General features: G+C 33.1%; 1 protein-coding gene across 3 annotated transcripts in view; it reads right to left on the minus strand.

The window, feature by feature from the left end:
* Positions 1–16,465, minus strand: part of PPFIA2 (PTPRF interacting protein alpha 2) — a 487,632-nt gene that overhangs the window by 45,186 nt on the left and 425,981 nt on the right. The gene's annotated exons all lie outside the window — the stretch shown is intronic.

A 16,465-nucleotide genomic window follows, 5' to 3' on the forward strand; every position in this document is an offset into this window, starting at 1 on the left:
ATACTCATTTGCAGATGAGGACACTGAAGAACACAAACCACTTGGAGCATAGAATCAGCAGTGGTAGAGCCAGAATTTGAGCCCCAAGACCTTGGCCACAGAGTTAACTTTCTTAACCCCCATTCTATCCTTTAGCTAATTAATCCCTTGAACTTTTTGTAACTGAAAAAGGAGGATAAATTGATTGCAATAATTTGATTATATTAAAAGCAACTTCCTTGTTAGTATTAAATTAAATGGTATTCTCTCCCTTTTCTTTCTTTTCTTGTGGTTCATTTATATTCAGAAGTGGCATATATTTATTTGACCTCCTGGGTAATATGTATAATCTTTACCCGCTTACTATCACACCATTTAATTCTTAACATTATCAGATAAAAAAGGAGCTTTGCCTTTTCTTTTCTTCTTCCTCCCTAATATCAGGTTCTGCATCTCTGCCAGAGGAACCAAGATTGGTCTTGATTATCTCATTGGGATGGACAAACTGGATTGCTTGCACTTTGTGTCAGTTCAATTGATTTTGTATAATTGCAATATAAAGGAATTCTCTGATTGAAAAATATATCTTAAGGGCTTATTAATTTACTGTGGCACATGACAAGTAATTAGTTATTGATATAACCAGAAGAAATAAATATGTGGCTTGATAAGAACCAAGAATAAAACATAAGTCAAAATAATTTGACAGTTGAATCTACTTCTTAACAGTATAGTCCAGAGAATAAATCTCTCTCACATAACGTAGCAGTAAATTTACTTATACTTCATTTCACACCGTTATTAATTGTTCCATTAAAATTCAGTAGTCAGGAGGGTAAGTAGGATATGATCTCAAATTCCCAACAGACGATGAGCTATAAGTCTATCATTCAGAAATATAGACTTGTTGATCAATGCTATGAAAATCAACATTACATATTTGAGAAACTATTTGAAATTCTGGTCAGCAAGTATGAACAAAATGTGGTGCCACCCACATTTTTTCTAACATGTGCAAGCTGAAAATGTATATCTTAATTAACATAATTTTTCTAAACAGAAATGTCACAAATCCCAATCAGCTGCTTCAGAACATTGATTGCCTAAATATACATATTTAGCTCCATAAAATTAAGAGTTTCGAATTCAACATTAACAAGGTTGACTTGATTTTAAAAAGCATAGCATACTGTGATTTTGTGTGTGTGTGCAAGTGTATGTGTGTTTGTATATCCTATAATGGCACATTTTCCCATGAAGTGCATATAAAATCCATTACACTTCTAAGTAGTATTTTATTTGGATTCCAAGAACACATGCTAGGTTGTTTGGAAATGAAATAGTTTGACGACATTAAAACCAAAGTTTATTCATACTGAAACCTTTTTTCTTCAAGCTGCTCTGAAATGGAGGGCACAGTCTCAGAAACAAAATGTAATTTATTTGTGAATTTGAGTTGGGATTTACATAATTTCTTTCCTCACTTTATTTTGAATTTAATCAGTTTCAAAGCCATTAAAAAGGTATAAACACACACACACACACATGCACACACAGAAATGTGATGAAGCAATACAATTACTCATGCTGTTACTGAAAACTAAAGGGATTTGTATTACTTTCCATTAAACAATTTCATTTTTGAAAGATTCTGTGGTCTGTTCTCCCTAGTCACCTCCTGATAGTAAATTGGGGACTTATTGGAGGAACAGTGGTAATTTTCAGGTTATTTGGATACCATTTAGACTAGATTACCTTAGTGCTTCATCTAATTTTCGCCCTCTTTAACTCAGATTTTGAAGTTTATAGTTTTCATCCTTCTTGAGGTTATAGATATTTTCTCATCCTCTTGTGAGGTTCAGGAAGTTGATAGTAGTGTCAGTAAGTACAGAGAACATGTCAGTCACTCAAGGGTACACAAAACAAATGGGAAAGCTGGGGCTTACATTCTCACCTTCTCATTCCTAATTCAGGGAATGATCTTTCCACCTCCAATCTCCTCTCTTCACTAAGTTTGTACTATCTTCTCCTGACACTTTAACCTCCTAAGCTTTCTTTTGGCAATTCTGCCGGGGAAATGATTTTAGAGTCCTAAAATGTTAAATTCCAGGAGTGTGTACAAGACGGCAAGAATCTCAATTTTAGAATGAAGACAATTCCATCAGTTTCTTAAAGTACATAAACGACAATGCATCATGCATTTATTATTTTTCAATATTTAATTCGAAAAGTGGAGGGAAAATGAAGTTTTATTTCTTGGGATTATTTTCCTTATGAAACTTAAAAACCATGAGAAGACAGACCACTGATATTACATGATAACATGAAAACAATGTTTTAAATCTAATATCTAGAATATTCATTATATTTAAAAAGAGCTTACAAATTTGGCTATCATAGTTGAATAGTACCCTAACCACAGCTTGCCTTGCATTTTTAAGAACACTTACTAGGCTTTCCTTAATATCATAAATTATCCTAACTGAAGTAAATTCTGCATTACTAAATAATTAGTAGTAGTAACTAGAACTTAAAATTAGAGTAGAAAAATATAACAAATATAAACCATACTAATGAACTAAGCAATACTACAAATATAAATATGTTATATATATATATATATATATAAAATTTGGTTTTCAATTGAAAAGCAATACCTTTCCCAAACAGAAGTGTTTTTAAAAGCTCACCATGTTACCAATGTAAAAGTTTAAACCAATGTAAATATTTTATAAACGTTATGCATAATTTGTTTTACTTTGAAGCCCCATTTGTCTTAGGAATAGATAATTAACATGTTTTCATTTTAGTTCACTGTAATCTGAGATGTTTAGATTTTTAAATCTTTGAAAATTAACCTGTAGTACAGGAAATAATGGGAAGCACATACAAAACCAAAGGAATAAACCAAAACCAAGGATTACTTTGGAATCTAAGTGTAAAAGTCCTACTGGGGAAGATCCAGCATTTATCCTCTTCATTTAAGTGCAGTTCTAATAATTAACAAAGAAGTTTGTCTCTGGAAGAGAATGTGGGTGGAGAGCCACTAACCACCAACGAGCACACAGGCCAACCCAGCCATGCAGCACAGTCCAAAATAACAATGTGGCCTCCAACTATTACTTAAGCCTCACTGAGTGCCACACTAACTCCTAAAGCATGACTTGAGAAGGAAGGAAATGACGTCTGGAATATCTTTTGACGTGTGTCTAATAGAACTGAATAAACAGAAGTGCCTGCAAGGCCAACATAATTAATTTGAGTGTGAACATTTCTCTGAACCAATGATTCCTTTTACAGTGTGGAAATGAATACACTTTGCAGTTTTCATTTTAGGTCAGAGGCAGTGCAGCTTGTGTTAAAACTGAAAAGAGAAATACTAAAGATAAAAGACAAAAAGGATGGTGCTGAAAATAAACATGTTCAGCAGCCATTGTCATTCAACTTACCCAGATGTGCTTTTCATGAGATGGAGAAGGATGGATGGAAAAGAAAAGCACACAAATGTTAATGGATACATTTTAGTCCAAAGAAAGCCATGGAATAAAACAAGAGCATCATTTCAGATGTGCAAAAGCTCAGATATGAGAAAGACATGGTGTCTTTTTTTATTTCACCGTGGCACACATACTCACTGCGTCCAAAAGCATGATCAGGTTGAGGGCAGGTCTAATTGTTGACTAGTAAGTCTGTCTCTTGAAAATGAGCCACTCTGAAACATGCATGACCACATTTTTCCCAGCCTCTAGTATACTCCAGGAAGAAATCAGGCGTTTTATTAAAGAACACTCTTTACCTCAGGCCACTCCTGGGTTGTTTTACAAATAGAAGCAGCATTTACAAAATGGTGCTCAGATTCTCATACAGCCTTACATGTCTACTGTTCGAGCTCAAGAAAAAGTACAAGAGACCCCTGGAGAGGCAGCAACTTAAGAGAGCACTGGTGTGAGCGTCAGAATATCGGGGTTCTAGTTTTTATACATGATTTGGCCAAAATTACCAGCAGGTTCTGATTTTCAATCTCCTTACCTTCATATGGGGCAAGAAGAAAATTATACATTCAGGTCCATACTTGTAATATTCTAACAAATCCCATAAGAATAATAATTTTTATAATATGCATTTGCCAGTAATCAGAACATGAGAAGGATAAAAGAATCCCATGACTCTTTTCCCCTTGCTACAATAATTCCTTCTCCTCTGTTTGAACTGGCAAAATAAATGTTGTTTGTGCCAACTGAGTCTCTTTCGACAGAAACATTTATTTGGACAGATGTTTATAAATGTTGCTCTGAGGAAAAAGGAAACTAGTTTGGTTCACCAATATTACCATAAATCATCGCAAAACAGCATTGATTTAAATATAATTTTTGAGGTAGCCCACTTGCTCCCTGGATATAGTAGTGGCACTGGGAAAATATGGAATTTAAATAATTCAACAAAAAGCCATGGTAATATTATTTAAAATTTTCTATACAAGCATAGTAGACTAATTCTTAGAAAAAATAAAACTTTTACTACAACTCATAAAATATATTAAATATAAGAAAATATGAAGCAGAAATCCGTATCTCAGATATTAGGCAACTTAGAGAGTTTCTTTTTTATTGCTCAGTCATTATAAAGAAAAGGTTGGCGTGCAATGAAAACACCCTGTACGTGCCTCATCTAAATGCATTCATTCAGAGAAACCATGTATTATTTTATTAAATAGGCCTTTTGGAGAAATGCGTATTCTTTGACCTTAGCTCCAGAACAGCTGTGGGAAGCTCTTTAAATATTCACATAAACAAAAACATAAATGTCCATACATATTGGCACCACAATGACCTAAGAAATTTAAGGCATTTTTTTTTTTACATCATACATGGAACAGAAAGAAAATTAAAACCAAAAAGAGACAGTTTCTAAATTGTTAAAATGGCTTTCCTGTTAACGTATCTGTGAACTCTTTGATGAGCTCTTAAAAAAGGCAATTTCTGAGCTTTCCAGGAAAATTGCCAAAAGCATTTGGGGCCAGTTATTCCCATGGACAAAATCATCTTTCTCAGCCTACCAGTTATCTAGTAATTGCTCTCCAATAAAACAAGTTGATTAAATATGTGCACGATGGAATATTAATAGTCCCCATGTATTCATTTAGCATTTTCAAAAATAGAAAACTAATATCAATAAAAATACCTTAAATATAAAATGTAAATTATGAAAACAAACAGGAAACACAAATATAAAAAAACATTCAAAAAGTATTACTTAAATTTCTAATATATTTGTTATCAATTGTTGTAAGTTTTCTGATTTTTCAGTTTTTATGAACTTTCTTATTCTCCAGAGTCAATTGAAAGCAATACTGAGCAGTTACCTCACTTTAGAATATTAAGGATTTCAGCTCATGATGTAAAAAAAAAAAAAAAAAAAAAAGTCCTGCAAAGGACAAAAAGCTAGTCATAAATGACTCTGACATATCTCAGAGTGGTAAATACTCTAAATTCATGTCAGAGGGAATATATATTTGCAGAGCTTTTTCATCTGGATAAAGTATTTAATTTTTCTTCTATGTTCTTTCCTACAAGCAGTTATTTACAATAACACATAACCTCATTATTCGTTTTCTCTTCACTCCAGATTGTCAAGGTTATGATAACATCAAGACAGATTCTGTGAAAAATAAATGTTCTTCATGTAAAGATCACTGTGAGTAATAGGCAAATAACAAGTTTTAATTGACACAGAAAAAGAACAGGTTTTAAGTTACCATTTAATGAATATGATCAAATCCAATTATTGGCATGTTTTCCTTGGGAACATCAGCATACATCCAGACACAAGTAGACATTACCAGCGAACATCTGTCTTTTTTCCAAAATGGTGCCTGAAACTGTTCAGATGTCTCATTTTAATCTTCTAGATCTCCTACTACATGAATGGGCCATTTCCTGTTTATAAACTAGTCAACTTTGAATGTTAAAACTTCACATGATACATAATTCACTACATGAGCTTCATATGTGAAATGTGATTGCTTCTCTCTTCTTAAGGTTTAAATTGGTGACTCAGAAAGATTTTAAAATCAATTATTAATACCAGATTGAGGAGTGAATGGGTAGCAACTGATGTGAAAAAGTAGAATAAAGAAAGGATTTCCTTTAATAGGCGAAACCTGAGAATGTTTAAAGAAGAGAGCAGAATTTGAAAGTATAAGAGCAAATGAGAAGTCAGCACAACAGGACTGAGAGACTGGGAAGAGATGAGCACTGAAGCAAGAGAGTATCCTAGTTTCCTGTAATAAAACAAAAGAGGGGCTAGTGTTAATATGCATTTGGCCGCAAATAATTTAGGGCACTCAGATGGTTTCTTCCTTCTCTCCCTCTAAAGCAGAATGTGAGTTCATCTGCAGAGGATGCAGCTTTGAGAACAGTGGAGGTCTCTAACAAAAGCTTCAAGGAGTAGAAACAAGATTGGTAAGAGAAAAATACTGTAATTACAGGGCACTGATGAAATGCCAAAGGAAGCTGGCCTGAAGTCTTGTACTATAATGTTCTCCAGCAGCATAGAGGTGTTCAGTTGTAGACATAGAGAAAGAAAATTCATTGGTGGCAGCAATAGTGGCATGTGGATACAACCAAATGAAAGAAGAGCAAAAAAAAAAAAATTACGAATTTTTGAGTGTGTTGAAATCATGGACATGGAATCTAAGCTAAATAGGAAGCAAGGAGAGAACAGAAAGGGGCAACTGTGCTGGGAAAGGATAGAAGTTAAGAAGAATGATAGTTGAAGAAAATGACAAAGCAAAGCTGAGAGGAGAAGACTAAGGTTAGGAAGGAATGATCTGTTTGAATTAGTAAGAATTAGTAATTTTGGAATAAGAGTGATTTGGAGGAGATGAGATGATATAGAATATGACCATGGAAGGTGTCTGACCTGAGTAGAGAATGGCATTGGAAGCCATGACACTTACAGATTAAATTGTGAATGGGTGATCTATGTGGATATTAGGGCACCACAGGGTGATGGAAAGGTTTACTTTATGTATAAAGACATGGGACACATTGAAAATAAATAGTCAAGCATATTTCTAGTGATCTTTATAAATGAAAGGAAATGGTTCAGAAGTTTTCAGTATGGTTCATCATCACACTACTACAGAAATAACTTTTCTTTAAAGTTAATGCTGATTTCACTCTAATTCCATCTGTGTCATTGCAATGGCAAGATTTCATTCTTTTTTTGATGGCTGAGTAATATTCCATTGTACATATATACCACATCTTCTATATTCATTCATCAGTCGATGGAGTTAGAGTGTATTATGCTAAGTGAAATAAGTCAGTCAGAGAAAGACAAATACTCATATGTGGAATTCTGGAAAGAAAACAGATGAACATATGGGAAGGGGGAAAAGAGAGACAGGGAAGCAAACCATAACAGACTCATTCCTATAGAGAACAAACTGAAGGTTGTTGGAGGGAGGTGGGTGGGGGATGGGCTAGATGGGTGATGGGCACTAAGGAGGGCATGTGTTGTGATGAGCACTGGGTATTGTATGTAAATGATGAATCACTAAATTCTGTTCCTGAAATCAATATTATACTATGTTAACCTAAAATTTAAAGGAAAAATTAGAAGGAAAAAAAAATCAAGTTAATACTAATTTCAAATAGTTAGAGATTTTTGAGACTCTTTTAAAGAAGTTAAGAAATGTTTATTCTTCTAAGAATTTTGTTCACTTGCCTAGCAAATCTAACCTAGTCAAACACAGTTAAAGTTGTGGTTCTGTAAAACCTGAAACAAAGACATTTCTTTGTATTTTTACATACATGTACATAAAATATACATATATCCATACATATGTTTTTAGGGGACATATAGAACTAGTTTTTAAAATAAAACTCTGAAAATAAGATACAGATAATCACCGCTCTCCTTAGAAATGTAGAAACAAAGAAGAGAATCTTATTTGATAGGTGGCTAATTTTAAATAACTGTGGGAAGAGATAGCATCTTCAAAGACCTTATGAAAAACCTATGCAGAGCCAATATAAGATCCTATATTTGTGGAAACAAATGTGGAGAATTCTTTCCAGATTAAGATGTCAGCATTATATTTAAAGGTACCCTAATTAGTGACTTTTTCTCTTCTAAAAAAGGAGCTTAATTATCCTTGGTATTCGATACTAACTTTTTAAGTTTTATTGGAATGAATTGTGTAAGATTGATTCAAGCACACATTTAAATTTCTTACATAGCTTATTTGTAAGTGCTCATTACCATTCTTACATCAAACTTTGAGATATTATGTGTGGCTAATTATATGAAAAAAAGCAACTTTATAACACAGCTACATTTTGTGCTTTGAAACTATCTCCTCTTCCCAGTATTAAAAAAAATAGTTTGGTTTGAATATATTTATTGCTCATGTTGAAAGATGGGATAAGGTCAGATGACAAACTAATTATCCTCCAGAAAAAAAATATGCTACTCTTTTTGGAGTATAAAGAGGGTGAGGGATTCTCTTTTGACTCCCTATACAAACCATTCAAATATATAGGATATAAAGGCCCAGCTGACAAACAACTACATACTTTAAATTGTAGCTTTACCCTGAGATCCCAAATAATTTAGAAAAAGGCTGGACTCAAGAGATCCAGACTCTTGTATCGTACAGTGCCTGGAAAGCTATGTTTCCTCATAGGTGGAAGAAAATCTACCTCGAAGGCTTTGTGAAAATTAAAAGATAATACATGTAAAATATGTAGTATAGTACCTAGAATACTGTAACTGCTCAATGTGATTATCAAATTCTTATTACATATATAATAAATATTATCATTACTATACAAAGAATGAGGAGGAAAATGGAACAGGGGTAATTACAAACAAGTATTAGATATTAAGTATATTAACACAATAACATACAAGATGGGAAGTAGAGAGAGGTAAGGCTGGTGAGATAAATAGGAACCAGATGATGCAGGGATTTATGGGTCATATAAAGTCATCTGGAATTTATCCTAGAGAAGCTAGATAATAGCTGAGGGATTCTAGGCAAGTTCAGAAATATAATTTAGATAGATCTCTTTAGCTGAAGTACAAAGAATGGATTACAGGAAGGCAAGCATGTATCATGGTTTTAGTATGATGGTCTGAAAAAGGAAAGAAGAAAACCAATACATTTGAGAGATTTTAAAGAGATAGTATATGGAGCAAGAGTATACAGAGGTGCACAGAGGTACACAAAGGAAGAATAAGGACAAGGATGACCAAGGGCAAAGATGAAGCCTAGTTTTCTGGTTTGGTCATCTGAGTAGAAGTCACTGCCCTAGTTCCTATTATTTTCTTAGGATTTCTTCTTTACTTGAGAGTTCTTTCTCTTGGCAGAATCTGGATTTCTGTTGTTTATACCCCACACATTCCTAATTATTTCTAGCATACCTTGAAGACATGTTTGATATAATCTTGCTATACTGGTCATGTTCCTTGGAACATATGCTGGTTTGAATATATCCACTTAAAGTATATTTCCCAGAAATTAACACAATATCCAACTATAATCTGAGCAGTACATAGAATTTTGGCCCTATCCATTGCTTTTATCGATATTGAAAATCATTAACACCCTTGCTACACATTGCTAACTTGTCTTTTTTGTAGAAACAGAGATCTTAGGAGTTGCAGTTAAGATCCCTCTATACCTACACGCATACCATATCCCCCATACACAAGTAACCAGTAAGTAGAGTCGTAAAATTGGATGTAGACTTATATAAACACCCCTATTAAACTTTATCTTGTTAGATTTGGACCTCTATGTAAAGGTCTTCCTTAAATAAAATAATTTATCTAAAAATTTAACTATGTCTTCCAGCTTCATTCTTCCACAAATCTGATACTCTTATTTAAGTCACCTGTGAAAGAACTGAGTCTGTCACCTTCTATTTTACTTAGTCCTCACCAGTTCTTTTGTTCAGCCCCTTCGGTTACAATGGTTTCATCAGTTATAAACCCATTTTGTTAGTTTCAATCCAATCTCGTGTTTAGAAGTAAATTAAATACCTTGCTGCACTCAATAAATGGTGTTTCTACAGTATTTTTTCCTCCTCTACATGTCTAGAAAACATTTGAAAAGTTTAAGGGCACAGTTTATTCTTAAAGGATTCCGTTTACTCTTGGTAATCAATAATCTCCTTTCTTACTGATCAAAAATAATCTAATAAATATTGTAGATTTATTTTGGCAACTAACAATGAGGTGAGCGGTCCCTAGCTTGGAGAACAACTTTGAAATAAGAACATTAGGTAGCTTTAGGTTTGCAGCACTTTTTTTTATTCTGTTCAAAGACTAGTGATTTAGAGAAATGATCATGGCCTCTGAAATACCTAAGTGCAATTATTTGTTTTCACATCTGTATTTCTACAAGTGCTCTGAAAAATGGAACTGTGCAATTTGAATATCAGTAGTTTCCAACACAGTTCTTGGGACATAATAGGCATTAAGGGAATGAGTAAAAAATGATCATTTGTGTATTCTATTAATCTAGGATATACTTCAGTAAAGACAAATGATATGGACTTATTTAAAAAAGGAGATCATTCTTCTAGTATATGTAGCTATCGTAAGTTTTAATTTCCTATTATTAATTTTTATTTTAATCATTCCATATCATAAATGTTTCCCCTGAGCAGAAAGTATAGAGACTATATAGCGCTTCTGTTCTACTTATTCTGATCTATGAACATTGCACTGTTGGCTCAAAACAGCAGCTCTATTCATTCTGAATTCTTTTCCTTCCTTCAAATAGATAAAATATACCTAAAAATAGTTAGTTATAAAAACACTTGGATTTTCCTTAGCTTTATTTTTCCTAAAAAAAAAAATCAATGGCCAAAAAATCATTTTGGCCTTTAGCCTTCAGATATTATTATTTTCTTAGGTTTAGGGAATTTTTTACAATTGTCCGTGGTTGGAGTCAGACCGCAACGTAGGATCAGATGGCAAGGCAATGTTAGCGCTAGCTCAGTGCAGGTAGAGAAGACATACTTGTGAAGTTTCGAGTAAGAAATCGAGACACATTTCCCAGAGAAATATTGAGAACATTAGATTTGGGTTATGTCTTGCATTCATGTCTGTATAAAACGAACCTATGACTATAACTGATTGACCCAAGCACACATATCTGTTCCTCACTAAGCCAATCACATGCTTTCACCTAGGAATTTAAAATTTGGACTTAGGTGACACAGAAAATATGAGTTCTTGGGGTGTCTGGGCGGCTCAGTCGGTTAAGCTTCTGACTTTGGCTCAGGTCGTGATCTCACAGTTTGTGAGTTTGAGCTCCACACTGGTCTCTGAGCTAACAGCTCAGAGCCCACATCGGATCCGCTGTCTCCCTCTCTCTGCCCCTTCCCTGCTCATGCTCTCTCTCTATCGGAAATAGATAAATAAACATTAAAAGAAAGAAAGAAAATATGAATTCTTGATAACACTCTACAGAAATATTTCATAATCTCTTACTGCTGAAATTTCGGAGGTGTGCTGGCTCTGTTGTTTCTGAAATCTCTGATACTCTAATAACCTACCATGAATTCTCATTTTTGCTTTATCTAGTCAGATTCAATTCCTATAACAGGCTTACAAAATAGATTTTTGAGGAGGAAGCAAAGACATTTACCTTCAACATATATAGCACTACTTCGAAGGGAAAATGTATTCAAAGCTTCCAACACATGTCTTACAAACTAACCTCTGGAATGCAATTCATTTATAAGTTTAACTTGGCACACAGACACTTAATAAATATTTATTAAATGAGAGAATGTAGTGGAATTTATGTGATACCTCTAATTATGAATATTTTCAGTGATATTTATTTTACTTAGAGATATGCAAACTCTGAACCTTCCAAATGCCAAAGATTAAAAGTGCCAAGTCTCAAAACACATTAAAGATTATGCACTGAGGAAGACCCTTAGGACTGCAATGGAAATAAATTAACTAAATCTATAGAGCTTCACTTTTATGTCTTTGAAGTTCTAACATAAAGATTCATTGGTAGTGATTAACTATGACTGCCATGCTTCAAGGATAAAACCGCTTCTCTGGAGGATGCTACTGATAGCTGAGTTGGAATGTTAATTTCATTTTAATGATGTTGAAAAATTGATTTCAAATCCATATTCATTTAGCAATGATATCCATTTGGAAGAATATAACATATCTAACACAATAATAATAATATATTACCTACATTATAGCTAAAGAGTGAAAATGATAAATTAGTGTATTAATATTTATATGGTACTTTTCAGTTTTAGTCTCAAGGTACAAAAGATTTCAGTATACATGCACGTTTCAAAAAACATATACCGTGTAAAGCGCAGGAGGAAAATCAGCAGATAAAAATTAGGATAAAGACTTCAGAACATATATATCTGGAGATATGTATCCATTTACAGTGTATTCTGTCAATTTTAATATGTTCACTGACTATCAAAGACTGTCATGAGAATTAAGGACATTACTATTGAAACAAACAAGTTCATCTTTAATCTCATAAGTCTCTAAAAATAAGCTTCTTGGAAGTAAAGTTGAGCCTAAAAATGAAATTTTTAAAAGTCAGTACATGTAAAACAGTTCAGGTTAACAAGTCTCCAGATTGCAAGTATAAAGTAAAAATATGAAACAAAAAATATTTGAATGGAAACATGCTTATGATATTTCTGAACCCCGAAGAGAAAAATCTTAACATGTTCAGAGAGAGAGAGAAGAAGCCCTACATGTTATATACAAAAGTGACAACTAATTGACATTAGATATAACTAGAGGCAAGAAGAACAGTAGCTTTAAAGTTTTGAGAGAAATTACTTTAAACCAATAGTTGTACACTTCTGGCCATTATCAACGAATTTTAGATGTAAAATATATTTCCAGATCTCTAAGGACGCAGGAAGGTTGCCACACACCCAACATCATGTTTCTAGAAATGGTGATATGGGAAATTGTCAGCTAAATATATTCCAGGAAAATAAAGACAAGAAATATGATGAGATATTAATACAAATACACTAACATTGACACTTTAAAAATTCTTTTAGATGCTAATGACCTAAACTTTCATTTCTTTCCTTGTAAGTTTATAGTCCTTGATTCTAGAGGGACACATTTACAAAATCACAATATTGTAGATGCTATTTTCAAGGAGAAGTGGGGATTATATTTGTACACCTTGCAAGTCTGTGACAACCCAGCTTTTTCTGTGTCAGGTAAATTTGTTGACTTTTGGGGTTCAGTTTTAGGAAACCACCCCTTTTTTGCCATATACTTAAGTCATATTCTAACAATTTGATTGGTGATAAAGCTGACATTTTGATCTCTAATTGCCTGACTCCTTTGTCTATCATCAAATAGATTCTCAACTTGGAATATGTTGTACACCTGAAACTAATATAATATTTTATGTTAATTATACTTCAATAAAAATATTATGCTCAGAGAAAACAATACAAAGAAATTCAGGTTTTTATGACCCAGACCATGTAAGTTTGTGACCTTGCAATAGTTTCTATCATGCCACACAATTACCTTTTGTATTTGCGTGGCTGGCTTCAGTTGGCCACTTTGAGCAAGTAGCTGTAGGTCTTAGATTAAAACATTAGCTGGAGAGCTAAGAAAGGGAAATAAGTTCTTAAATATCAGGGTGACAGTTACAAAAGGGAAGAGGTGGAATTCTCAGGTCTAGTTGCTCATAATGTGAATTTTAGAAATGGTAATGCCATTTAGTATGTGTTGAGTCAGAGAAGGTGGTTGGAGTCCACTGAAATCAAACAAAGGATGATGGACAAGATCTCAGAGAGCAGTGACACTCCGGAAGCAGCCCACATCAAGAAAACTACAAGAATCACAGTTTTAATATGAAGAGAACATATTGAGAGTACTAAGTGACTCAATGCTTAAAGATTAGGAGAGCTATACCATGAGGCTATAGAAAAACTGGTCAAATTTTAATGGGGAAGACCAGAAAAATTAATGTGAAGTACTCAAAGAATTACTAGATGAGTTTCAGTTTGACACAATCATTGTAGGTGTTAACTGTACCCTCTATTAACCTGCTGGAACAATGGATGCAATTAAAGCTTTAAAGGAAAGTGTAGTAAAGATGAGGCATAGTAAAAGCAAACCAGGCAGAACAATAGTAGATCAACTTCAGGCCTAGGTGAGACTGTTCTGATGGGATAGCACCTGAGTGATAACTCAGGTTACCCAACTCAGGAAGGGAAAGGTTGGCAAGATTTTCTTGAAAGTGGGTGCTTTCGCAGATCCAGTATTGTCCTATTCCTATTTCTGATCATAGGAAAATAACTAGAAATATAAGAAAAACAAATGCCTACATCACAAAGCAAAGTAAAAGAATGAAGTAGGGACACAGAGCCAGTAAGCTGTCCTAACCTATGTATGTTGAATATACTGGATCGCAAATGTGCCTCAAATTAGACCTTTGTTTGAGAATGCCAACATTACAAATTTCTGAACTTTGCAAGAATCTGGACTATCTTGCATGCTGTTCTCTGTAAGTATCTCCCACATATGGGTTGTTTTAAAAAAAATGTGTCATAACTAACTTCTTTAGATAAGATTTCTCTCAATTAAATTTAAATTCACAGATTGTCAACTGTAGATACCTGATACGCTAGTAAAGTTGAAAATAAGATTTTTATTCAGCTCTGCTTATTACCATTGAGACTAAGGAAGCTCTGATAGGAATTTTGGAGCAGTGAACATAGGTCTAAGTTAATGCTATACCTTCATGCTAGACTTCATGCTAGAAACATCATTTGGCTTGGTCAATGGATAGAATGTAGATAAACAACTGGCAGGAAGCCACAGTCATTGCGACTATGCACATAAACTATAATTGTTCAAAATTTTGAAAGAAATTACCTCATTTTGCTTTTATTTTTCAATAAAATGTATTTGATTTTTTCCTCCATCTTGAAAGACTAATAAACATGAGATAATTTATTTTGTCTAGCTTATAAAACTCATTAGATGAGATTTTGGTAATCCAGAAACTAAGGCACAGTGTCATCCAAGTCCTGAATAAGTATTAGCACTTACATACATCTCATAAATACTGGTTACATATTTATACACATGGAATAATCAGTAATACCAGAAATACTTCTGTCCTTCCATTAATCAACTCTGCCTTGTCTTGTTGGATCCATTTTAACCCAAATACTATTATTCTATAAGAAATAATTGTACTGAGAAATGTTATTATTATATTATAGAATTTTCTTAATATCAAAGACCAGTATTTTATTTAACACATTATAAAATTATATTTTGCCAAAACATATTGCAAAATAACACTCAAAAATCAAGTACAGTAAAATCTTCAAACTAAGTCCAGAATTAAAACTGGTTTCTGACTATGAGGGTAGTCAGGATTTGGGAAATAATTCCATAAAGTTAACATTAAGTCAATCCAACAGAAAGAGATAAAATGTAAATATATTATTGTTTAAATCCTGCATAATTGGAATGTTTAATTTTAGTGGCTGTTGAAAAGGACATTTAATTTGGTTCCATAAACAACCAATGAACTATGTTGTTTGCCTCAATATCATCCTTGCATGCAATGTGAAAACAGGCCAAATTGCCATTATATGTAAGTATTTCATTATAGGATAAATGAAAATTAAACTTTAAGTGAAATAAAACAAGTTCATTAGCCAGGCTGGGCTTTAATCACTCTTATTCCTTTAGACTTAAAGTAATTTTGAATAAATAAAATTGAAAGTTCTTTACACTTGAAATAAATTGTAAAGACTTTATCAAAAGAAGATTTTTTAGAAGAATGGTTTCTCAATAAAGAGGCAAAAAATTGAATAAAAAATTCCTTGATAGTAATAAATAAAGGTAAGACATTTCAAACAGATTGTGATAATATTTAATTATACATTTAGTGATCAGTAATGAAAAAAGAAATATCTACTAGTATTGAATAACACCGAGCAGTTGGCTATATTCAAGAAATAATCTTCTCAAGGTAATTTTTTTCTGCACAGTATTTCTATTAAATTTGGATATATATGTGTATATAAATATAATATAGATTGGATATATTTATACATTGGATATGTATTATGGGCTATGTAGAAAATTAGTGAAATAATTAGGCTAGTGAGCTTTTCTACAACTTGCAAGTCTGTATTTCCTCATTATTAGTAAACATCTGTAAAGCAAATGAGAAGGCAAAATATGAAGTCAGTTGATTACACTGAATACTATAACCCCATGAGCATATCTGCTACAATAATGATGACTAGAGCAATGAATATTATTTCATAGGAAAGAAAGTAAACATAAAAACTACAAACACAACGTAATAAAATATATGAGAAGGAGGAGAGGAAAAGAAGTAACCCACCAATAGATTCTGGAAGAGAGAAATCCTTTGGCTTTTAAAGAACATGTTCTATAGGTA

This window comes from Panthera tigris, chromosome B4 (genome assembly GCF_018350195.1).
Source record: "Panthera tigris isolate Pti1 chromosome B4, P.tigris_Pti1_mat1.1, whole genome shotgun sequence".
Lineage (NCBI taxonomy): Eukaryota > Metazoa > Chordata > Mammalia > Carnivora > Felidae > Panthera > Panthera tigris.